Source organism: Passer domesticus, chromosome 6, assembly GCF_036417665.1.
Source record: "Passer domesticus isolate bPasDom1 chromosome 6, bPasDom1.hap1, whole genome shotgun sequence".
Classification (NCBI taxonomy): domain Eukaryota; kingdom Metazoa; phylum Chordata; class Aves; order Passeriformes; family Passeridae; genus Passer; species Passer domesticus.
In genome coordinates this window covers 49,621,927-49,649,496 of record NC_087479.1, presented here as the reverse complement: position 1 = coordinate 49,649,496, position 27,570 = coordinate 49,621,927, and the positions used below count along the sequence as shown (strand labels likewise).

The 27,570-nt window shown below is 36.5% G+C and overlaps 1 protein-coding gene across 13 annotated transcripts in view; it reads right to left on the bottom strand.

Annotated features, from left to right (window-relative positions):
* SOX6 (SRY-box transcription factor 6) overlaps positions 1-27,570 on the bottom strand; it is a 403,867-nt gene that overhangs the window by 272,831 nt on the left and 103,466 nt on the right. Inside the window, exon 1 of one of the 13 annotated variants that reach the window (XM_064425395.1) lies at positions 11,480-11,500. The exons of the other annotated variants lie outside the window; for them this stretch is intronic. The gene's annotated coding sequence lies outside the window, so the exon portion shown is untranslated. Of the gene's footprint in view, positions 1-11,479; positions 11,501-27,570 lie in introns of those variants that run through there. 13 annotated transcript variants of the gene reach the window in all.

Here is a 27,570-nt window from a genome sequence, read left to right as displayed (position 1 = left end):
ATATATCCTGTCCATATCTGTTTTAGGTTCAGACTGAAATCCTGCTCCAGCTGCATCAGCTTGCAGGCTGACAAATCTTTCTGAAGCTGTGCCACACAGTGTTTCAGGCCTGGAAGGTACTGCAAACAGGCACTTTCACTACACTTCTCAAAGTCCCAAATATCAAAGTTTCACACATTAAACACCTCTCAAAAGGTACACCTGTCACAGCTTAATGATATGCACCATTCAGTCTTTGACCACTCATTTTTTTCTGCCCATATAATATATAATTATCAGTGGTTTAAATCTTTATTTTTTAAATAGTGGAAATTAAAATATAACCTATATATATATATATATATATATATATATATATATAAAGAGAATACTGTAAACCACAGCACAGACTCATTTATAACTCGCTGTCAAAGAGCCTGGGGTAAAACAATTTGAAAAAGTGTCCGTTTTGGTATATCTAAATCTTTACAAAATGTCTATTGCAAGGCAGCTGGAAACTATCATACTCGTGGAAACTAAAGCAGTTCAGTAAGAAAAGTGATGAAACTAAGTAAAACCACCTACATTTTCTAATTACTGTAATCAATTTCACATTCCACCAAACTAACTTAATACATCTATAAAAGTTTTGCTGGTAACCACAGAGAATGAACTGGACAACTACCTGGTTTCTTCAACATTTGTGAAAAATGTGATTATCCCAAATGGGTTTTGAAATTATTATCCCAAATGGGTTTCTGTAATTTTATACATCTATATATATATATGTGTGTGTGTGTGTTTGTGTGCACACCTATGCATGTGTGTGCATACATGTATATGCAGGTATATATACCCACAGGTATAGTTACATTTAAGCAAAATCATTAGGTTGTGTTTTCAGCCTGTTTTTTCAAAGCTCACCACTTAGAGCAGATGGAATACAAAGGCATATCTCTGCTCTGCTACCTAAAAGAGGAACACAAGGTGCAGAACAGAGCAAGGGCTGCATGTGAACAGCCTCAGGGAACAGATGCCTCAGCAAAGGAGGATGGAGCAGAAATAAGGAGAGGAGATTGAGAATGGCAACAGCTTGGGTGAGCCCAGGAACTCCCTACAAAACTGCAGGAACTTCTGCCTAGCATCTGTATTTGATGGGAAATATTGGCAAGCAGTTCCTTCCAACAGACTTCTTCAAATTAGAAAAGGGATGTGAGAATTTAAAGAGTTAAATGCATAAATTTATAGCAAGGTTTAATGTACTCCCATACAGACAGAATATCTTAAATCCTAGAAAGATAGCATTTTGCTGTACTATTTTCCCTTCAAGCCTGCACCTTTTGTCATAATGAAATACACAGTCAGCCTTCACTTAGTAAAATATTTGTGTTGCCATGCAGTTAAACAAATGTTTTTTCATTTTCTTTTAAAATAGCCTCCCACCCATGTTTCTCTGAACAGTGGCCCATCAGTCCAGCTGCATAACATGTACAAGCTGAGCAGTAAAGTCTCATCTTGCCCCCATTAAAAGGGTCCTTTCCTTATTTTGTTAGCCAGAACACATGGGGAATTAATAGGACTTCAAAAATAATGGAGTACATCTGAAAGGAATCCTGATTTTATAATATCCCCACATTCCACTATAACCCACAGCATCTGATCAGCATTTGGCATCACAGTTTTAGCACAGGAGAGTACAGGAGACCAAGGTAATCTTTCCTTATTTCTTTTACACATGGATATTTCATAACTCCATTCAGTGCTGGTTTTCTTCTGTTTTTTATTCTTCCTGATTCTTTGTATGAAATATGAAGGACTCATGAGTATGAGTATCAAATTTATGGTGGATGCTTGCTATACCACACATTACAGTCTCACAGTTGTCTGCCCTGAAGTAGAAGAGATTTGCTTAGTGTTTAAATGGGCAAGATCTACACAAACTATAGTTAAAATATTATTATGTTTATGTGTATTTCTATACCAACTAGTAAAGAAAAATAATAGTCTATTCCACTTTAGGGCAACACTTTAGTGCAATTAAATGAAATGGCTTAGCTCTGGTATTCTTTTAAAAGAATCATGACCAAAAAAGAGAGAATTTTAGGACACATACCTGGAACATGATAAAGCAAATCTCACTACTTCCATATGAGGCAATATCACAACCAAATATATCTCGCTGATATTTAAAATCTGGGAATCATATTCCCGTCTGTAATTCTTTCATCTATGTTCACAATTTATACAGGAGCTTTGAGAAGAGAAAGAATGAAGTGCTTGCCTTTAATCCCAAGGGGGTTTTATATGGGATTGTTTTTGCTGGGGTTTTTTTTAATCATTATACTCTCCCTTGCCATCACTGGTGACCATCAGTGCAGCACCATACCTCCAGCTGTGAGCTTGAACACACAGCTCCCTGAAGCCAAAACAAATGGTGTTTTTCTGATTTAGAACAAGGGACGTTGGAAGTAGGGGGATAAAGCTTAAGCTTCCCTTCCTTTACCTTCCCTTCCTTTTGAATTTCAGTGTCCCCTCCACTCATGGAGTATATGACACAGCAACCTAGCCAATATGATAAATTACAAGAACAGCTACAGCAATTAAGATTGCAGAAAATTCTCAGATCTTCTAGCAGCAATTAAGTATTGTGTCACCTTCAGGAGGAAAACACTTTAAATCCTATTTCACATGACATATTTGGTAAGCCAGACAGCCTAACTTGTAAGGCTGTTCTGTTACAGATCACAAGATGAAAAATTTTTTATACCTGATGTTCCTCCTCTCAGGAAGAACTATCACCTAAGAGGAGAGGAATTTCCACTTGCAGGAAATCCAGTGCATGGTAGACACACAGACAGAAGGATGGATGGGAAGAGGGCAAATATCAACAAGTAAAAGGACAGAAGATTACTTTGACCATTGTGCAACAGTTACAGAAAAAGAATTTAAAAGAAAAGTGGTTTTTTTCTCCCCATGAAGTCCAGAGTACACATTTTATTATAGTGAGCACTGACTTAATTTTCCAAGACTCAGCCTGAGACAACAGCAGCTGACTACTAGCTCAGCAGCAAGAAGTCTAAAATTAGTATTTTTAAAAGTCTTTTTATTCTCATAAAATTTGTACATTAAAACTGACATTTTAAAAGGTTACTTCTGTGGAGAGGAACTAGCAGCTATCAAAATCTAAAAACACCAATCAAATGCAAACGTGTTTCAAACCAAACTCCAGATAGCACAGACAAATCACCGTGCCAAGCAGCGGCACAGAGCGGGCGAGAGCTTTGGGAAAAATTATAAATTAGGTAAATCTTCAAGTTATAGTATTATTGCATCAAAGCTGTGGTTTAGACATCCTAGTGCTAACTGCCAAACTGTCTGCATTATTCTACGTTGTTAGCCATACTAAGTGGATTTCCAACCACTTCAAACAAATTATCAATTCCAATTGAGCAGGTTTGTGATAGAGCCAGAGAAAAAGGCTTTCTTTTAAAGACTGTCTGCTCTATTTTTCTGCCCTACTATAAAATACAACTTATTTTTTTGGATTTTTATATACTTTCAGGTAAGAAAAACCAGCTACTCATTAACATGTCCACAAGTGTATTAAAATTACATTCACCCCAGTCTTTTATGTGTAAGGTTTTTTTTATCTATCACGTACAGCTGTAAGTAGAAGAGACAAGTTAGTCCAAGGACATAATGTCTTTCAGGCTCTATAGCACTTAGCAGGTTACTGGGCCTCCAAGGCCTCACAGATTTAACCAAGACTTTTCACACAATCAGGTAAAGAGAGCTAAGCCAGTCAGCAGATGTCCCATTCAGATAACAAAGAGAATATTTTAGTGACAATGTGAGAAAACAACAGTAAAAATGGTAGAGAAACCCACTGAACCGTAGAGCTCTTTTTTCCCTTTACAAAGAACCATTGACTGGAGTTTGACTGTGACATTCACTGTAGTCTTCAGCAAAGTAAAAGTCAGTTGTACAAGCTTTGTCACAAGAGATACAAACAAAAATCAACCACAACGTTGGGCAATCTCCTATATTTTTATTTCCTCTCTAGATTTAGCATGTATTTATAGAAGACCCATTAAAACATCATGTTAATAAATGAAAGATTCCTGTCACGCATGTCAGCATTAAGCTGATCTACATCACCCTCAATGATTCCACGGCCCTATTTCTGCAGTTGTTCTTCAGTTTCACCTCAACACTGCAAATTTCAGTGTCCTCAAGTCCAAGGTAGCAACTTTACAACTTTCAAACAAGAAATGGTTGTTGGTCTCCAAAATGTCTACACCTACTTGCAAACCAGTGAAGAGGTAAAAGCACTGTGGTGTGAACAAAGACAGTTTTAGCATTTGTTAAGGTCACTTCAGTTCCTCAAGTGGCTCTTCTTAGAGACCATTACCTCAGCGAAATACGCACACCAAACCATAATAATAATGGAGATAAACCCATCTGAAGAACCAAGTTTGGGGTGTGGTTTTGAATTTGAATCAGGGAAAAGATGACTACACACTCTGTGTTCTTGCTCTTCTCTAAGGCCAAGTTTAAATAAAGAAGAATACTTTTCAGCTATATTGGACCACATTTCAATGGCAAGGGAACTGTGAATGAAAGAAGTTTACAAAGGGGACTGTTAAACATTAAAGTATAGTATAATCACTGTATGAATTAGTCATAGCCAGTTTAGGCACTGTCCAACCCACTTTCCAACCATCTGCAACAAATGTGCTCCATTAAAACAGAACCATATGGAAAACAAGCTAGCAATTAACACAGCTTCTATGCATACCTCTAATACAGCACAGATTTCAAACTTTGAGTGAAACTGACTGCTGAATTACTTCCATATTGCTGCTGTTTAGACCTTGGCAACACATATTTATCCTCACTCACTACAGTATGTCATCCCAAGATACTGCTATATCATCAAAATAAGCATGAAAAAACCACCCACAATTGAGCCACTCTTTGTGGTTTATAGCCTCTGTTAATAAAATATTTGCAGATCAAAGTATAACAGACTTTTTCAAAGATGTGTAATACATTACTTACCACTCAGTATCAAAACAAATAACTAATGCAGGTCAGATCGATTGACTTAATTGCTAATTGGTGATATCTTGTACTGTGGAACAAAACAGCTCCAGGTCTGAGTAGCTTTCTCCTCTCCCAGATTTTCTGAAGTGCTAGAGATGCTGCACTTAACACTGTGATATTTCCAATCCAAAGGGGACATACAGAATTCCTAGTTCCAAAATTCAGAGCACTTAAGAATGCTCCAGGAGAATAATATTTTGGTTATTTTTCTTTGACAAAATAGCAAAACTAGAATACTTCACCATTTTATCTGTGTATGAGATGTAGAAAGGGAAATTTATGATAAAAAAATGAAATACTGATTATAACCTAAACCAAGTCAAAGTGAAGTGCCAATGCTCAGCACATATTTTATATGTCCCTTTCTACCCAGCCCATCAGAGCTCTTCATTTGAAAAGCCTGGCTCTTTAATTTAGCCTGGAGACATTTGTTCACTTAAGCTCAACAGTTCAGCCTGCAAGGTTTGGTCAGGGAGGTAAAACCCCACAGAAACAGGTAGGTTGGTAGAAGCCTCTGGAGGCCTCCAGCTCACAGCAGCTCACATTGCTCAGGTAAAGAAAACTTAAACACTGCAATAGAGGGGGAAATATATACCTAAATAATAATAAAAAAAAAACATACTGAATATTTAAAACATGACACTTCCAATGCAAATTAAGCTGCTTTGGAACATGTAATATTAAAATTGGGAGGATTTTATACTTGTTTTGGTTTTTTTTGGTAACCAGATTTCTAGTACAAAGCACCCGTATTTTTCCTCAGTTATCCAAGATGAAGTTAAAAAAATTAACTACAGGCATCATTTTTCCACAGATTTCCCAATATTCCAAAGAAGAGATTCATTTCATGAAATATTACCCCAGTATCTACACAATTTCAAAAGCATTGAAATTTTTGAAGCATCCTTTCATGATTCTAGGTCATCATGGGCCACACTGTTTCCAAAGACCCATAAGAAGACATGACGATCCTGGAAACAAAAGATTTGGAGGCAGAATTTCCCACATTGATTAAATTCTGTTCACACAGAAGTTTCTCCCCCATTAAGGAGAAAACAAGAAGAAACTGTAAAATAAGCTCCACATTTCTTCCTGTGTGCTTTTCAGGCCTTGAAAGTTTGAATATTGACAGCAATCATACACTGTCCAAGCCTAATACATTGATGAAACAATATAACTTAGCTATTATTGTATAAGTCTGCAGCTGCTCCTCAATTTTGTCCTTAGAACTGATAATTGTTATAGTTATATAGAAGAAGATATGATATCTGTTGATGGATTTTAATTACCAGCCTTTCAAGTTGTGTAATTAGACTCTAATTTTCATTTTTTTCCAGAAAGGAAAGTTCTAGAAAGCTTTGTCCTGAAGATGTTCTTCCACCTATTACACACCCTTAGGCTTAGGCAAATTGACAGAAATAAAAAGATATAAACACTAATCATTTTAAAATTCACAGTTTGGAGGGACATTACCAGCAATACTTAAATACCTAGTATAAACAATAACTCATTTGGCTTAAAAATATACCCATAGCATCCGAAAGAGCTGAGGTATCATTGAATAGGATTCTGATTAACAACATTTTGGTTTAATAAAAATAAGGTTTCAGTGATAGCCATATTAAACATCAGTTTACAAATATGACTTTAAGCAAAGCATATGTATGTGTCAAAAACTGGCCTTCTGCCACTATATTTATTTTCTACATTCATTAAGTAAATGATACCTAGCCAAAAAGTAAAAAAATATTCAAATGGTATTAGTACTGAAAAAAATGCAGTGCTTTGGAATTAGCACCGAAACCTCCTGCATCTCCCATAAATTCTGACTAATTAAATTCCTACTACATTATTCCTCCTGTTTTCCTCACAGCTGTTTTATATATTTTCACCTGTTTCACTTCTCTTTTTGTTCAAGTAACAAAAAAAGCTTAACCTTTCTTGATTGACAGAAAGGAATAACAATATTTAATTAACATCACTTTATATGTGACAAATCTTAAACTCCACTCAGTCAATAAGGCTCTACAAAGTATTCCCCCAACATTTTTAAAAGCTTTTTAAGAAAGCTCAGAACACTGTGTTCTTAATTCAAAAGCACATGCCGAGTTAATTATGGTCTTATGCTTTGACCAAAAGTAGGATTTGTGGGATTTTCTTTTTCTTAAGTCAAAGGATTCAAAAGTAATTTATGAATGATACTGAAATAATGCACGAATTAGCTGCTAACATGCTGTTAGTTTCAAGTGTTAATTTTTTTTTTTTCATGTACTGGGAGGGTCAGCATTAAAGTCATGCTGACTTGAAATTCTATTTATACTAAAAACTACATTAACTAAACAATCATGTTATTCTACAGTCCTCCTACTTACTTTTCAGTTATTGCTCTTGACTAGGTTACTTGTTTGGGAGATCTCTGCACAATTTCTGCCAATTCAAATATAGACGTTTCCAGAGCTAAACAAATCCTGTAACAGTGTCACAGATACTCTCCCTAGGGTTACTCCTTTATGTACATGATGTTTAATTCATGTTCCCACATCTCTGCAAGCAGTTTCACTTCAGGTGTATACTACACACATCCTCACATCTCTCTGCTGGGCTGTTTAAGCAACTTGCTTTACCATGACCTTGTTATTACTAACAAAGCAAATTGTTTTAGTGTGACCCTGTTATTACTAACATGTTTCTAAAGGGGTCACAAATTGTTTCACATCACACTCTCAGGGGTGGGTGTGTACACATGCACACAAATGTAAAATGGCCACAATTCTGTAATGTTTATCAAAAGCATTGCTATCTATGTCTCAGTTGGATTTTAAAGAGCATCCAATTTCCTGTAGATTATTGATTCAAAATGTGATCTTGGGCTCTAACTCACACGGGATCAGCACCACTTCTCTCCCACACTGTAGCTGACAGGCAGAAAGGGCACTCAGGCTGAAGCAGCTTGTGAAAAAAAAAATAGCTATGGACAGTTTTCTCTTTCCCTTTGTGACATATTCCTCAAGAGCAGACTGAGCCAAGCCTCTGCAAGGTCTGCAAGGCCTTCCCTAGCTTCAGCCTTATTCAATCCCAGCTTGGGTCAGGACCAAGCTGAATTTCCCAGAATTTCTCACATTATTTGACCAGTTTCTATATTAACTTCTTTTTTATCAGTAACAATAAACACTAGTAACCATAATACATGTTGGCAATCATTTCTGCTAGGATAATTTGTGTAAGTTATAAAATTATTTCAGCAAGACAAAGTTCTCTCAGAAATGGTGGAAGGAGTTATTGTCTAACAAGAAGGTACATGGAAGATTAATATGCATAGGGTTTTGCCATAGTGTTATGAACCCTTACCTAATACTTTTACATCTATTCTGCCTACTTTATACCTCTTGCCACAGTAACTCAGTGGACTCCATGCGACTATTTAGTTTGCTGCAAGAGGACTGTGCTTTTAAATCAACAATGAGAAATTTGAAGTCCTTTCTGCACTATCATTCAGCAAATAAATATGATCCAGAAGTAATGTAATCTGCAACTCATACTTCTACTGCATCATTTCAGAAAGGATTTTGGTTTTTTTTTTAATTTGTCTTGTTTCAGAGGTTTTCAAAACATCTTCCACATATTCAATCATCAGTAAGGTTGGGAAATAAAAATACCACAGTATTATGAAACAAAATGAAGGGAAAGGCCATGCCCACTTAGACTCAGGAAAGAGTATGGCTCAGTGACCAAAGTGAAATAATGCAAAAACTGTGTAAGTTTAGGGAAAGATGAGTTGGGAACATCAAGCCTTCACGATGAGAAAGGGCATCCTCCTTTCCTTGGGAATCCAGAGGCAGGGACTGGGCAATGCAAAGCTGCAGCAAGTGCAGCACAAGCCTGTTAAAAGCAGTGTCAGACTGGGCATCACAACAGCCACCAAAATGAGGGAACTGAAGCTCTCAGAACCAAGACAGAAGTTAGAAAAAGCAGTACATCACAAATGCCAGTGCATCCACTTCTGTGTCTTGCTGCAAGAGAAAAAGCAGCTTGCCAAGTAGCAAGTAATGTTTCTACTTCCATCTGATTTTATAACTTTGTATGTAAGGCACTTTTGCACAGAAAATGTGTAAAACATGCATAGTTTTTCACAGAATAAAATGCCAGTATTACTTTAAATAATACTTTGGAAAAAAAAGCTGCAATGCAGTGATAGGAAAAATGATAGTTGCTTAAAAATCTCTCAATAGTCTCTCAAAAAACCAAAAAAAATTTCTGTTTGAGTTTTCTATGTTTTAGTTTCTCTTTTTGCTATATCTGCCAATATAATGTAAGGATGGACTTAGGAATAAAAGCAGCTCTAGAATTTGTAACATTACTACAATATGTAAATTTATTTTTTAAGAAAAAAAGACTCAAGGATTCAAACTGCTATTGGACTTCTTTTGTCCAATTATTTATATAAATCCCTTGTATCAATTTAAGAGATGAAACAAATAAAATAAAAAGACAGGAGGAATCTAGACCACAGTAAAATAAAGAAGGGAGGTAACTAAGGAACAGAGGAAAAAAGCGAGGGATGAGTGAATACTCAATGTCTTAGAATTATCAGTTTTCATTCTGATAATTCAGTACTAATGTTTTGAGTACCATAATTCCATAAAGTATACATTTTTATAAACCTACGGCAAAAGTAGTAATCATCAAGAGATATTAGAAAATCTTCAAGAATTTTTCCCCTCAACTACCTAGTAGAGAAAGACTGTAAATTGTTCTAAAATATTTGTGATGGTAACCCCCTCTTCTTTCACTCAATACTCCCAGTCTTATGCTTGAATAGATGAAGGAGAAAAAGGCTTATTGATTATTCAGTCAGTGATGTCTCTTGGATAAACAGAAAAAAGGTTTGCCACAGAAAATATCTACAATGAACTCAAGATAATTAGGGGGGAAAAAAGCGACAAACAACTCTTCATTCATCTGCTAGAGAAGTTACTGCATTTCTAGCCCAGAAAAAGCAATTATTCAGACCTTGCCTCCTCTATTTCCTACATTGCTTCCTTCTTCTGATGAACAAGAGACCTTTCAACACAGATGTGGCAGTCTTGCTTTCTTTTCTGTTTTCTGCCCACAAGTAAATTTATTGCTCATGCCAGGTTGACAGCCTCCGAAACTGAAAGGGCTCCATTGATGCTGGGAACAGCCACACCACTGGCCACACTGGCCTCCTCACACTGCCCCACCAGTCTGCACTGACCCTGACCCAGGAGGAGCCAGTGTCAGCAGTGGGCACAGAGACCAAGTTCCATTTTCATTCCAAGCCTCATACAATCCCTGAAGCTGCCAAAAAGCCCTCAGGCAGTGCTGGTGTCTGTGGGTCCTGTGGACAGCTCTGTGGATCTGAACCATCAGTTCAGCTCTGTGGATCTGAACCATCAGTTAACACAACACAGAAAATCTAATTGTCAAAATGTAACCAATACGTGCTGTTATTTACTTGGCTGGGTTCAAATCACAGGCCTTTGGGATGACAGGTTCCATTCTAATTAAATCTTTCCTTTGCAATCCAATCCCAGGAGTGAGAGGGGAAAAAAATAATAATAAATGAAGAAATAAATCAGAAAAAAAAAAAAACCTAACAAATTATGAGATCAATGTTTACTAGTACAGGGAAAGAAGGCGGCTCAAAAACTAAAGGGCATAAGCCCAGGCCAAACACAAATACTTATTTTTGTGTGCAATCCAGCTCTGAAAGCCTAACCATGAAGCATAATAGGAAGAAAATCATGCATCAGGGGTTTTCAACTGTGCCACACTCACAAGCTAAGTTTTGCTGCTAAATTTCTGGTGCTCACTGTTGGAACCTAGCTTGCCTTTTTTACATTTAATAGCATAGACTTTAAGTGGAGCCAAAATGGTTACTGCAGAATTAGAGCTGAGAAGTTTCCCCACTGAAAAGAGATTACATCAACTTTACCTAGAGGTATCAAATGAAAAAATATAAGGCAAAAAGGGCAGCAGAGAAGTTGTTGCATATTGTTTGTCACTAAGGCAACCCATTTTTCAAAGACCTATCATACATTACACCACCTAGATACCCAGTGTTGTGCACCTCCAAGAAAACCTTAGGAGAGATAAGCAGTGGGACAAGCTGCCCAGCAAGGTTGTGCTGGGTCTACCTTCAGAGGTTTAGCAAAGCCCATCTGGATAAATCCCTGAATAACCTGTCAGACCCCACATTTGACCCTGCTGTGAGCAGAAGGCTGGACAAGAGACAAGACAAGAGACCTCCTCCTTTCAATCTCAGTTTTCCCATAAACTCCATCTTCAGGGAAATATCAGAAAAACGTGATTGAAAAACATTATGACAGAGTGATGGATGCGAACACAGAGTAGCCAAGGCACTAAATATTACCTGAATTATTTGGGTTTTTACTCTGAAGTTCTGTAAAGAGAGGAGTATTACTGCTGTGACAGTGGACAAAGAAAAAATAAGTTTGTTAATCTTATTCCTCTTACCATCCTCTCTAGTCTCTAGTAAATGTACTATTGCAGAACCATTAGTATTTAAAGCCTTGAAGCCTTGGTGAACATGTAGAGAACAACACAGGAGAGTACAGTGAATGATGAGCAATGTGGCTAATCCTGGTGTACAGACTGGAATCTGAACTAGGCTTTCAGGCAGCAGCAGATGTTAGGAGATCTTAGACAGCTGGCCACAGCTTCCACCGCCGTGCTGGCAGCAGCTACATGCAGACAGGCTGTGGAAAGAGGAGATCTAGGTGGCATTGCAAGATCTCCCAGCATCCAGGAGATCTCTTCAGTTCTGGGAAAAAGAAGGCACCTTCACGTTCAGATCCTTTAGGCATACACAAAAGAAAGAGCAGTAACAATCCTGAGAATTCAGCCAATGCCCCTCCTGGTACCTGTAGCTGCTGTGCACACACTGGCTCTGCTGAACACTCCTCTGATGCTTCTGTATCCATAGTTTGTTTTACCTCATGTTTTCTGCCCTTGACATACTAATTTTTAGGTAACAAAATAAATCTCAGTGGGTCACGGGCTTGACCGAGTGCTGAGTGACCAGAAACAGCACCTAAGTTTATGTGCCCATTCATCTTTCTTTTCCTTTTTTATATGGGGCCATAGCCTGATGGCATTTTGTTCTTCAGGCACTCAGACCACCATCTTACATATTTTACCACTGGAGTGAGTCACAAGACTGCCAGCCTTTTGGAAGTAATTCCTCCGTCTATTACAGAGTTCCACAGGGAGAACTCAGCCTTTATAGTGAAAACCCTAATGTCAAAATTTACTTTCTCAAATTAAAATCAGATACAGTCATCAAACTATTTAGATTTCATTCTGAACCTTCTTGAATGAAGTCTGTTGAGCAAGAATACGTGGAGTATTTATGACAGTATATCACTTATAGGATCTCCTCAAGAAATTCAAACTTATGAATTAGTCAGAAAGAAATTTTCCATACTACTTTCATTAAGAGATGTTTTAAAGAATAATTGAAATTTCTTTCTTCTCATTCTGTATTCAAATATTTCAATGTAAATAACTACTAGGAGTGAGAAGAACATATTTTTAGTTAATTACTGATTACAGAAAGGACTTTGCATAAAGAATTTCATACTGAGGTGTTGTCCAATAATTCTAATCATTCCTCTAACACTGACTCCTTGTCTTGTTAACAAAAACCATTCCCATCTGTAAAAAGAAGAATATTTTTTTTACTTTATCACTTGCTGGTATTGCCATAAAATAAACCTTCCTTGTTCCTGTATGATTCCACTGAGCCAATAACCAATTACCTCAATCTTCTTTATACTTATAAGCTTTCTGCATAACTCTAACTTTGGTCTCTGTTCTATGTTCTAAGATCCCCTCAAATGTCATTTCTGTCCTTTTAGTCTACTGCAGCTGCTGCACTCAAACACAATGATGTTCAGCCTGATCTGATCTTCTCTGGCCTTAGCTGATACCTTTTGTTCACAGCTCTCCACCCCATTTCAGGCAACCACTGCTCCCTTTCGCCTCTCATACCTCTCTATCCATTCCCCTCTTTTGTCAGAAACTCACATTCCAGGTTTGGCTGAGCCTGATGGACCTCACGCCCTTACTGCCTTAACTGAGCCCCCCACAAACTCCACCACATTTCTCCCTGTAGCTAGGCAGTCAGCAAAGTTTTTAGGACAATTCCTCATTCCCATTCTTCAACAACATGTCTGAAAACTATCCTTTCTTCTTTACATCTATGGCTGAAAAGCTGTAAATGAAGTCTTAACTATTCCAGACTCTTCCACTTGGTGCCTTCTGTCAGATTATGTTTCTTGGAATAGTTGAAATTTCTTTTATACTTCCACGCATCTGAATTCTGAAAGAACACTTAACAAAGACAACATCTGTGTATTACAAATCTGGGACTCTTGAAGGACTTCACTTGGCAGTCCTGCACAAAATGAACACACTAAAATAGAAATTCCCAAAGGCAATATATCAAAAGTCATAAATGCCCAGAATCACTTGTGCGAGTTTCAGCGCCTATACTGATAATTTGTTGCCTTCTCCTTGGCAAAAATCTACCTATGCCAAGTACATTATAGAATCCTAAATTTACAGCATATGCATTCTGGTTTGAGTTAGAACTCAACAATGCAGTAGAAATGGAAGCACGCATTGGATTGTCACAACAGAGGCCAACATTTGAGGCAAAGAACTCTTTCATGGGAAGTTGGTTAAAATAATTTCTTCCCTGTAATTTCAGTTGAAACTGTTAACCACTGAAGGCCTTATAGTACCTCTTCCCAAACTGTAAGTACACCGCAACACAGAATTGTCACTTCTCTGGTACCCATGTCCCCACATTAAAAATATGTACATTAAAACAAACCATTGCTCCTTTCTCAGCCTGCATTTCGCTTCACAGGCACAGAGCACTGGAGGAAGCAGGAAACATTGTGCTAACATGACTATAGTATTGATGAATAAAAACTATAACCCCCAGGCTAAGCTGCCAAATAAGTAGTGAATTAATTTCTGTAAAGTACTCCAATATTACAAAGGTGTGTTGAAAGGTGTCTGCTCATGTTTCAAATTAAACGCACTGCTGGTCAGCATTAGCACCTCACCTTTGAACAGCAGCCATTTGCCTATAACACTTCAGGGGCTGGGAAAAACGGATTTGCCGTTCACACTGGAATAATTAGAACATGTCAGGAAGAATTAATTTCCTCATTTTTCAAAAGGATACACAGAAATTACCATGTTATTATATGACAGGGTCCCTTGGAGAATTGTATTAAATTTAATTTCTAGCGCAGCCCACACAACAAATTAAAGTCATAAATAAGATGGAAAGAAGCGGGACGCAGAGCATATGTTTATGGCAATGAGTGAAGCCAAGGGACCAGAAACAACTATCTTCATTTCATTTTATTTAAATCAGCCAGACACTGTGTATCTGAATGACAGCACTTGTTAATGGTGCTGAGATTATAGGCTCCTTAATTTTAGGAAACAGAAGCAGTCACTCAGTATTTGAAATGGTATTTTTTTTCTACAATACAGACATTAGTTTTAAGTTGCTCCCTTTCAAGGCAGCTTCTCAGGGCCCTGCAGCCATGTGCAACTTCATAATACAAGATGCACATTCATTTGTAATTGTTTTATTTGGTCTTAGTAATGGAGAGATTATCCAAGAAAAAGAAAGGGAAATGTGACTGATAATTGAGAGAATTAAACCTTTGGGCCAGCAGAATGTTCCAAGACTGAGAAAGATGATGGGAATATCCAGTTACCACCATGATATTTTTTGCTATTTAACTGCCAGCATCCAAAATAATTATCTATTTTCATATGATCCCAAATGTTTTGATAGCAGAAAAGAAAAAAATAATCGGAGAAAACTTACGCTTGTTAATATTCCTATCACATGAATTCCAGAGCAAGAAGTACCTCTCCTAACACACCTCAAACTCCTGTCCTGTCCTTGGACCCAGGGAGCCCCACTAAGTCCTTTTGTTCCTTCAGCAAAGATCTGGCACTCACAGAAGGATTTGTGAAAGTGGTCACTTTACACAACACTGAAGTCAACCCAACTGCGCTTTAATAACATTTATAAAAATTTAATCAAGGTTTATAAAATATTAACAGTACTTTAACTTATTTTAATACCACCTTCTATATTATTCTTTGTACATTTCAATTTTTAATTGTTGTGAAACTCATGAAGATGTTAAAATCAGACAGAATTACACTGAACATCCCCTCCTGTCTCTATGTATCTGCAGCAAGATAGAAAATGCCTGTTCAAGCTTCTGTACATACAAAGACATGACAAAGGCAGTGAAATACAGGATTTGATATCATTAAATTCTGGAACACCGGTTGGTGTAATTCCTACTCATCTGTATTATGAAACTGAAGCCTTCCACAATATTGTATGAAATAATCTATATTTAAACCTCAGAAGATTTTTCAGCTTACAGTATTTCCCTTAACAGGAAACTAGTTACTCTGCAATTATCAGAAATTACAGGTGTGATAACAGGTGATAAAGAAAGCTAACAGAAACATTACAGATTACAAAAGGAATTGGTATAAAAAGATAGACTAAAGTTAATCTCTGGACAAGATGTTAACCTTTTCTTGTTGATACCTGCAAAGTTTTTTTTTTCATATAGGCATTTGCTGTGATACAGGGAAAAAAAAAAACCCTAGAGAAATACTTTGAATACATTAACGGGTGCACTACAAACTGCCAATATCCAGCTTGCAACCATTTTATCATGCTTGTTAGCTCAACACAATCTTAAAAGAAAAGAGAGTTTGCACACTTTAAGAAATAGCTGTCATGGATCTGAGCACTCCCCTGGGTGTAACAAACTTTAAATAATTTGTGAATCAATTAACTGGCGACTCTCTACATAACACAGATTTCACACTCCCAGGTCACTGCATTATCAGCTTGATACGAATCATAACATTTTGGAGAAAAGTTCATAATTGAAATCATTAATTAATTTAACAGGAGCTTTTAGTAATGCATAGCATTACACAGCTGTAAAAGAGCAGAGATCAATTAGTTGTTTCTCTGACAATTTTCTCTACTTGGTTGAAAACTTTTCCATTTGTGAAGCATATTACTTTCACAACCTTTTATAATTATTTCAAACTCATAATGCTCAATATTGTTTTATACCATTTTAATGCAAGAAGAAAATCTTAGTGTGATGAAGAATAAACTTTACAACACCAGATATAATATTCAGTAACCTGAATTCCTTTGGACTTAACAGAAAATAAAAATAATTCTATTTAAAAGAGGATCAAACATGTTTTACAGGAAAACAAACATAACCGGGACCTCATTTCATTGAATTTTCCTCCTTCTAACTTAGCTAATAAGCAATATATAAATTGCTTATAGGTAGATAGATTTATAGGTTTATTTATAGGTAGAGATTTATAGGTAGAGAAGCATTTATAGGTAGATATAGATTTATAGGTAGAGAAGCATTTACAAAGAGGGGAAGTTTTCAGTAGAATCGACTTGGTGACAGCAGAAGTACTACTACCTCTCCACAGAATTCCCTTACAATTATGAAAGACTAATACAGAATCATGAGAAAGATTAAAATAATGCAAAACACATTCTGCAGTGAGGCAGCCAAGTGGCTTACTCCATCAAATTTGTTGAAGGAAAAAAAAAATCTTTAGATCAGAAACTAGCAGTATGCACAGGGGAAAGAAAACATGATAACTGAGGATTTCTCAACCATACAGACAAGCATGGCTGTAAACTTAGATTAAACCAATTCAAACTAGAATTATGGCACACAGCTTAATAAGTGAGATAAATTAACAAAAGATTCTGGTACATCTGCTGTCACTGTAAATTTTTCCAGTCAGGCTACATCCCACAAAGATATATCCCTCCAGCCATAGCTAGAGGACTTCAGGGACAGTTCCATGCCTGCATTATGCAAGTCAGACTAAATAATTACTGTGGACCCTATAGCCTTAAAAGTTATCAGCCTCTTAAAGTTGGAATTTTTCAAACATGTATGTGGGCTTTCACCACTGGACTTTCATGAAAGCACTCAGGGAAACACCACAATTAATCTCTGGCCCATACTGAGATATTCAAAGCTCCTTTGATTAGTTTGTCCTGAAGGACAGACATCTAAACCTTTAAAAGCCCACAGTTTGCAATAACTGCAGAGACTGATTTAATACAGCAATCAGTCTGGATGATTTTGACCTAAATTTACTATCGGTGCACAGGGATGAAATATTTTCAGTCCTCTAACTTTTACGTGCAGTGTCGATTTACAAAGTGAGCAGCAGCAAAACCTTCAGTTCAAGGGAGCTCTACTTTTAGCTGAGGGATACAAATACAATAGGAAGAATAGGAATCCAATAAAGCCCGTTTCAGTAATGTCTGGCATCTCTGGGGAAACCACTTTGCAGATCTTCACTCCTATATTATAACAGTAGAATGGACATTTCATGGACATTTACTGATATGGAAGCTAAGACAAGATGTGTTAAGTGGCTCACCCAATGACACATAAATGGCAACATGGGGCTAATTTCAAAGTCCTGCTTCCAAGTCTGCAAAACCACTTTAGCCCACGTTTCATTTCAACATCATTGCACACAAATTTTCATACACTAGACACAGGATACGTGATTTTAAACAGCATAGTATGATTTTTTTTTTAAGAAAATATAAGCAATAGTCTTTGTAGCAGGTGAAATCAATTTTCCAGCATATTGCTTTGCCTTCTGTAAGTTTGACAAATGCCACAAATTATGTTTCAGAATTTGATCAATTAGTTTTTAATTCCTGATACTATACACAAAATAAAACCCTTTTCTTCAATCATCATAGGAACTTAATTTATCCTAAACACACTAAACAAAAATGAAGTCTTTTCAGAAGGGTAAGGAATAATTAGATATTAATAAAAAATTTGTTTAAATGTTGAGAATTATAATAACAAATTTTAAATATAGCATTTTTACTTGCCTACCACTTAAACTACCATAATTAAGAACTCATTTTTAAATTTTCATGTTTAGGATCTGAAACCAGAGGACCTAACACAATAAAATCATGAAACAGAAAAACATTTATACCTTTTGTTTTCATTGGACACCTGTTCAAAATATTCAGCAGACCACAAGGTATCAATAACTTTAGAGAAATTATTAAGTAGTCCTGGTTATTTAACCTACATCACCTTCTTAGTTTTCTTTCTATCAAGACATTACTTTCTAAACATACCACCTAACAGGCTGGAAAGAGAACAGGGAGTAGAAAATATTATGTGAATCTGATACGCTTTTGGTGATTCATATGGAATGGTAATGTTGTGAATCCATTGCTAAGTACTCATCAGATCATCTCTCAGGACCCTATTAAAAGCATTAAGTATATATTTGAACAGGAGCAACTGTATTTTGTCCTGACTCAAATCCATATCTATGCAGCCTTATGATAGTTTCAAATCCAAGCAGAAGCGAGCAGACTTTATACTTTCCGCTTTCCAAAAACCTAGATGGCTCTTTCCTGAAAAAAAAGTGAACACTGCTGCTTGCCTAATCATCCCTGGAGAGAATTAAAGAACTTGAAGCCTAAAGATAAGCAGGCATTGATGGGAATCTCAACCACCTTGGAAAGTAATGTGCTACGCAACAAGAACTCCTGCCAACACAGATGACTCTCTTAAAATCTAAAGTACAAATACAATTTCAGTGAAACAGCAGCCTTCAGAGACAAAAGGGCAGGTATTTCAGTATTTGAAGTCAAATGCTGGATCCCTCCTTAGCTGGAGGTCCACAGCAGCCAAGAAAAAACTACACGAAGAAATGGTTCACTATGCTTTACAATTAACTCTGATTGGCTGTGTAAGTGTCCAGATGTTCCAGCTCCTGGGAGTATGAGCACAGCTCCAAATTAAATAGCTGAACTGCCAGAGATATTGGGAAGGCCTGGTACTGTCAAAGCTGAAGAGGAATCTCTCACTCACCACCCTCCCTCTCTCTTTCCTGGTTGGAGCCCCTACCACAGATCTTCACTTGTGCATCTTCTCTCTCTTGACAGATGAGAAATTCAGCTGTGCTGCAGCAGCCTTAAGGGACTGGGAGATGGCACTTCCCATTCCAGTATGGATCACAAATGTTTGCCAATTTCTTCTTGAAAAAACCAATTGCAGTTTTCCAGAGGCATTTAATGTGTATCTTATTCAGTCAGCACACTATCCTCAAACACTCTCCCATCAGAACAACCAACCCGCCTTCCACATAAAGTCTCCTACAGCCTTGTGTGCTGTCATCAATGTTCAAGGGTTACTGTTTGCCATTCCCTACACTCACCTCCAAATCAGTGCCTAAACAGCAAGGCTAGTTCAGACATTCGTCTTCCTTACTCCCACCAAGGTCGTTTGAATTTCTCGTGAGGATCAAAGTTGCACTCCTACTCCGTGAAAGTTTAGAGAAATGGAGGGGGAGGAGTTTTTTTTTGTGGCTTTGCTTTGATTCTAAATAGACCACACCAATTTTGTGGGGTTTATTATTTCAGAGAAGTGTTTAGTATCTTTCCTACACCAGATGACTTGTTTAGAACATATTTTAGAATTAAAATATAGCAGCACTTAATAAAAAATGCCAGGAATTACTCCTGAGCCTCAATCTCATTCAGTAAAACAAAGTTCCTCCCACAAGTTCTCGTGTCTTCTTTATGTTGTCCATTTTTTTTATCTCATACGATTTTACATTTTTTTTTAATGTCCATGGCACCAATGAACCTTCGCAATCTTATTTTTACGTAGACTTTGCTTTCTTTCAGCATTATATAGATTAACGCATAGGCAGTTCTATCAACCACTTTCAGCCTTTAGTGTCTGAAATTTTCTCTTTGAGAAAGATTTAGGCCAAGCAGGCTGCTTTCCTTATAAAACAAGGATGATATGAGGCACAGGCTGTAACTCAGAATGCAATTTCCACTTCTAACAAGATACATTATCATTTGGCACGTTTCATTAAGGCACCACAACAAAAAAAAAAAAATCTGTGTCACAGAGAACAGGCTCTCAGTTACCTCAGAACTCAGAAATAAAGGAATAAAAGTCACAATGGTTACACTTGGTTAATTAAAAGTCAAGATTATTTTAGAGGTGGTGTGTTCTCTTATTTGTTAAAAAGTGCCCTTTTGATACCATGGAGATGAAAGGACAATTTTAACAAAGACTGTTCAGGAAAAAAAAAAAAAAACCAACACCTACTTCTCCATGGCTCTTTTATCACACAGTGTAATGGTCAGTAGCCAGTTGTCCAAGCAGTAAGAATATCAGCAACATAGAACATATCAGCAAGCCAGAGATGAAAATTTGCATTCATTTTCAACTCCTAAGAAAAATAACCAGGGAAAACTGTAAAGGCATTTATCTATCTGGTCAAGAAACACCAGTATGGAAGGGCTCTGCAGCCCTGCTGAGCTGTCCTTGAGCAGCAAATTCCTTGTTGTGCCAGGGTTCACCTACAAATACATGTGGGCCAGGATAAACAAACTCTGTACCCTTACCTGTGGGTTTCATACCTCCCAAAGCCTGCCTCGCATTTGACGGGTATTACTGATTATTAAAATTTGTTAATAACTACAGAATAATTAAATCATTCATAGATCATTCACTGGCATGAGGTGTCAGGGTCCCACCTTCTCTTTGAGAAGGTTTTAGACGTGCTCTGCCATGGGCTTGTTGAAAAGTTTGCCAAACTGAGCTTTAAGTGGAAAAATAAGTCCTGAAGTACAAAGATTTCTTTTAACTTCAGGGAAGACTGTTTTCCAAAAAGAAATTATATTTAAAAGTTTACTATTGTTACAAAACTGACCTGCAATTCGTAATAAAAGTGCAGGCTATTTTTTCCAAAATTGGATTTCCCCCTCCTCTTTTTATTATTCCCTATTGTATTTGGGGGCTTCTGATGTTTGCAGGTTTTTCTAAATTATTTTGTTCCTATATTTTATAGGCAAGTGTGAAATTAATTACATATATAATACAAAGAATTCTATTATCTTTTAATTTTCATGGTACAAAAATTTTCTTTGGTACAATTATTTATTGTGTCAAGTTTCTCACAAACACAGGCCTGACTGAATCAAGCAATGGGTCTTATATAAAGTTTATTTATAGGGGAACATGTAAATCAACTTTAGAGTGCTGTACTACTCCAAAAAGGCTGGTCTAAAATTCACAAAAATATTTTCCTGGGCTTTTCAAGATTTCTTTCTTCCCAAAGTAGCCACATCACTGGTGACTAATGATGTCCTCAAGGGTAAATAGTAAGTATTTTAAAAGTTTACTACTCTCAATGATTTCTTTTCGTCAGACATAGTCTCTGAAGCAAACTCGAGGGCTGTCACATATTTGTTAGAAAGATACTGCCTGTTTCAGAACTCCCACAGCACTCAGTAGATGTCTCTGGAGGTTCCTTTATGCATCTAAAAATAATTAAATAAAATATCTTTTTTTAAAATTATTTTCTCTGTGCAAATTTTAAGCTTTTCAATCACCTAAATGTAATAAAGCCTGGTGTGATAGTACTAAGAATTCTCCCATTTAATGTCTAGGAAATTGCAGGAAGTTTATAATTTCCTTTGATAATCTGCCGTATTTCCCTTTTCGGGACATCCTGCAGAATGCAATGTTCACAAGCTGCATTTTGTGATGCAAAAATTCTTCTTATACTAAACTAATTTTACACCAAAAAGAACAACTACTGGCCAAATTCAATGCCTCAAGCAACAAAGGAATCTCCTTGTACCTTACAGCATTACTCACTAATGTGGATTCTTTGCAACATGAGAATCTTCAACAATTTTTGAATTAATGGATAATTGTACACTAAATAAGAGACTGGGACAAGATGTAGCACACCACCATGACTGCACTTGCAATTTGGCCCAAACAAACCAATTTCAAGCATCAAAATCTCATAAATTCACATACAAATAAATTATCACGAGATCTGTTTTTCATGCAACAGACAGAAGTTTCACATCCCACCAAGAACAAAGTTGAAGGACAGAGTGGGGCACTTTCTTTAGAAAAAGGTCATTCATTCAAATTCATATTTTGACACAAGCAGAAAAGTCAGATTCACCTTTTGGTAAAAGAGGGAACAGTGTCTCAAACACACGTAACTAGTAAAAAAAACGTAAGATTCACACCTAAGAGATTTACCTTTTGAAATTTTGTTTCAAAACTGGGGTTGTGCTTGCTGCCAGATCCTTTGCTTTCTAACAATATTGAGGGCTAACTACTCAAAGGTAACTAAAAAACTGCAAGTACACTTCTGGAAACCATAGATTAGCACTTCCCTCCAGTTGGAGATTTTCAAAATGAAATATTTCACAGTCATATTTATCAGAGGAAATTAAGTTTTGAAAGAATTGTTACTGTGTTTCCTCCCTTTTAGGAGTCGTTCAGCTAATAAACATACTTGTTTTTTCAAGCCATTGCTAGCTTTTCAATTCTTTGTCCATTGTAGGTGTGGCCTCATAGCATACCATTCCACAGATTCAGTCTAATTTCTATGGCATCTACTGACTATTTCTCCATTTCTGGGAAAAATTAAACAATATTTCACTTGCTTGCTGGCATGCATGGCTTTCAGACATGATTCTTCCACGCAGCTACTTGAATTTGTACCATGAGCTAAAATTATACAAAGCAAAATTATATGAAGGGCTGAGCAATTTTATCTTTTTCTTGGAGAACTTTGTTCTCTGCCTTGGAATATTTAAGTACAATTAATCAGGTGTTCTAATACAAACATCTCTGCTGTTATGATGTCTCTCTATTTCTAGAGGTTTAGCTTTATGGCAGAGCACCTTGGTGCCACCTCTTACAAATGTAGGATTTTTGGGGTTTGGGATAGGATTTTTTCTTCAATCTGTGACAGAGTAATGTAAGCAGAAGAATGTCATCATCTCTACATTTTCAAGGAGTCTTACATCTTACATTTAAGAGCCATAGAAATGGAAACATTTGGAAATGCAAACTTTAAAGTCAGAAATTTGACAAGGCAAAAATTATTCTTTTGATTTGTTTTCCTTCTTTGGGGGAGGACTGTTCATTCAAGTTTTAAACCCTGGAATTTAATGCAAGTTTTTCCTGTCAAAGACAGGATTCTCACTTGCAAAAGGAAAACATGGGCTTTTGCAAATGTAAAAGCTCTATCTTATGAAGAATTTCTATTTAAAACATCCCATATGAGCCCATAAAGTCAATAAATATTTTTGGCTTGAAGCAGATAACAGATACATCCAAACAATTAGAAAAGGCCAAAATATATTATGCAAATCAGATGTATTTAGCATGAACTCTCTGCAATTTCTATATAAACAAATGATTAGAAGGTTCCCGTCAAAGGCCAATGTGATTAGCAGAAAAACTTCACAAATTCACTCACTGCCTAATGAAGTACATGTGTTTTTTCCTTAGAGTTATCACAAGTTGTATATCAGCTATCTATCAAAACAATGATTAGAATAATGCCTTTTGTTCTAAGATGTCTTTCAACACATTTAACTCTGGTTGTCCATGATCTAGAAAAATAAATTAAATCTTAAAAAAAAAGGGGGGGGGGGGAAAGAATGAGCCTTCAACTTGGGCTACCCACAAGAAAAACAAATTAGCCACTTGAACACAGGTAACAATGGTTCAAATTATAGACACAGCAACAGGCTGAAAGATTTCTGAAAATCCCCCATCCACACATACTGAATTATTTACAGTCAGGCATTCATAACTCTCTAACTTAGGAGCAATTACAGAAAAATTGAACTGGTTATTCTTCAGTTTACTGAACTAAGACTTTTTCTTTTTTGTCTTGGAACTCAACCACAGGTGTTTCAAGAGACATTTAGCAGACAAAAACAGGCCAAGTAACACGTGCGAAGGATTCATTATGGTCTATGGAGTAAATAAGCTGGAATAAACGTTTACATGGAGCAAGGCCTAGAAGGAGCTCATATTTCCTTGTTTGTATGTGTTTTAGTCAGACACTAAATGCAATCTGTACATAGTTTTTTGTGGTTTCATAAAACATTGTTAAACTGTCCAGCCTGCTGATAGGTACTATATGATGCTGCAAAAGGTTTACTGTTCTCAAACTCTCAGCAGTCTAGAAACAAACAATCAGTTCCATCTGCAAAAGGCAGCTGAATAAAAATAAAACCTAAATTGTAGTAGAAAGGAACACGTAGACAGCAGGGGAAAAGGATCAACTGCCACAATTTATTGCTATAGTATAAATGGTGCGGCAACTTTAACATGGCAGGGCACTTACAGCAATATTATTCTTGTTAGAGCACTGCTCTGTCAGAGAAAACAAGAGTTCATTCACAGACATTAACTACAGCAGAAAAAAAAATTCGGGGAAGTGATTTGTACTTCATGGCAAAATGGTATATCCTCCCCTTTCCTGTTTTGATCCGCACTGGAACATACCAGTCAACTATTGAATGTAGTCCACTGTTCAAATGCAAGATTAACTGAGATGCTCCATGGCAAGCAAATAAATTTGCTTCCAGTGGAATAATTATTCTTACAGAATGTCATCTTCTCTTACAGCAGAGAGAGACAGGTGATGGCATTCAATAAAATGTAGTTTTTATTCCCATTTTCTTGACATGAAGAGACGTATGACTTACTCAGCTCCTTTGAAATACATGCTCTGAGGTCATGTCTTTTTTTTTTTTAGAATGCCATCACCAACTACATAATAGTTAGGTGACTAGGAAAAGTGGGAATATTATTTTCCATTCAATGTAATCCTGCATAAGCACATGAAAGAGCAGCTATTCATGTAATGGGCCCAGCAATATTGCAGTCTTTGTTTCCATATTTTTGAAAGCTAATCCTACCTACATTTGAGCTACTCAGATATATATACAGCAAGTTACTATGTGACAAGTGTTCCAAATATGACAAGAGCTATTATCTGTAAAGAAAAAACTGAATCTATAACTCTTTGTACCATCTGATATTCTTTAGCATTTCAAGTAATTAGCAGCTTATTCCAAAAACATTTGAACAGTTAACAGATTTGATACCTATGGTTAATCCTCATTCAAATTACAATTACATGATATAATTACATGTAAATAAGAAAAATGAATTCAATATAACTCTTACTCTTTTCAGTGTTGGGCTCTATGTTGGGAATCATACAGTATGTACAATTAGATTTATACTGCTAAGCTAAAAATATTGGTGAAGATCTAAAAATGACGAACAGTGCCTTTTAAATTAATGTCTTATTAGTTGAGTGAAGTACACTGACAAAGAATAATTTATGCTTATTCAAACTGCTCTCGACATCTTCAGGTGTTTCCAAATGAGCTCACAGAAGAGTGATTAAATGCATCTGATAACAAGCCACACATTGCTGAAATTACTTACCGCCTCATTTTATGATTAATTAAACATGTAGATTAAAGTTGCAAAAGAATTTAGATTAATGAGCAAGTTAAGTCTTGCTGATATAAGTGAATTGGGAATTGGATGCTCTGTGGAACTTTATAAACATGCATTTTATAATGAGTAAGACAAGGCTACATGTTGAATCCTGGCCACAAGGGCCTTTGACGATGCAGTCTTTTTTAACATGGTTTGACAGCTTTCAAATAACATTCTACTATAGACTTTAAACTTTGTGCATTGCTGTAAAACATGAGACTACATAACTCATGTATTAGGAGTACGATTATTTCAAAGCTCTCCAAGGTAATGACCCCCTGTAGCAGCAGCTGTTCAGAAAAATTACAAGCTCGATTGTTATTTTAATCAGAGAGAATTTAGTAGTTAAAAGCAGTTATGCAACCAGTAAAATTATACGACACTCCATCAGTAGCCTTATAGCATCTTTCATAGTCCTGTTCTTCCCAATTCCCCCACCAAAAAACCTTGGTCATATTAGTGAAACAGGGTGCTCGGTGATTCATGAAAAATTCAAAGCCATTTATTAAATCTGGTTTCTGTGCAAGGCAAGGTAACATTTAAATATGTGATTATTCTTATAAGCTCCAAGAGTGTGTGAAAATATCTGCTAGGTTTGCCAAGAGTCCATTTTTCCTCTTTTAAGAACATCTACACCTATTCCACCCAGCATCAGAAAGCTAAATTGGACTTCATGGCTTTGCAGGGCAAAAGCAAATCTGATCACTCGTCCAGATGTGCTTTGTTTTGTACAGGATGCTGAAACTATTGCCTTATCTGTATGTTTATGTCATTTGTAAAACTTTCCTCAATTACTGCATTAAATGACTCCTGCAGACTCACCTGAGGTGGCTGGCTACTTTTAAACCATATGGTTCTTATTTTTAAAATTTGAATAAGAATCCATTTCTTTGTCTTATATGTGTCCTACCAATTTACATCCTAACTTCAAAATATCAAAGGTCTATCCAACAAAAATCAAGGAAAACAAGAATCAAAAAGGTGCATTCAGCACAAATTGCTCATGAAAAAATATTAACCTCAGGTCACTGAGGTATGCTCATTTTTTCTGAGCATGTGTACCAACAGAAGTACAATGCCTTTATTTAGAGTTCTGCAGCAGAGCACATGCCTTGAATACTTTGACTTCTAACTGATTCACTACAACACTTTAGCACAAGTTAATTATCAACCTTCAGCTGGACTGATGCACATCACTGTATCATTCAGAGCACCACAACTGCCAGTTCCTACCTATTCTGTGCAGAGTGATGCTCCAAGATTATATTTACTGCCCTAGGACTACAAGCCCCACCAGATTTATTAAAAGTGGATAGTGATTGTGTCATTTAGAGTCGGGCCTGTCCTGCATTCATGGAATCAGTCTTCCTGTTCTGATTTCTAACTGAGTTTAAGCTTTTCATATACAACTACTTGTGTGCTTCATATACAACTACTACATTTGAAAGTACCTTTACTAATCAATAAATAAATAAATAATGATTATTATTATGTATGCAATGTGATTATCAATTCTTAGAATAGGTTCCTCCCATTTGCTAAACAACTCTACCTCTACATTTTAGTGCTGTCTGCCAGGTTCTCTGGCTTTCCTTCAGAAGACACTGCTTATTTCATGAACTGTGCTCTGGCTTTGTAATGTAGCAGGTTACAGTCACATAAAGGCATAAATTTACTAAAATGTAGTAAATTTTACTTGTAAGTTAAGGGATTGGTCTTTTTTACATTCAACTTCAAAAATTCTGGGACATCTGTGCTCTCCAGTCTAGGTCAATTACATCACACTCTGAACACACTCCTAATATAAAAATCTCACTAAACTGCAGAACAAAACAGAAACAATGAAGTATGAGCTGAAAGAAGTTTTCTTCATAGCGTGCTGAACATATTCATGATTATAAATTTCATTTTCCTCAAGTGAAAAAATAAGTTTGCAGTCAAATAAAATGGCTTTGCTGGAGCC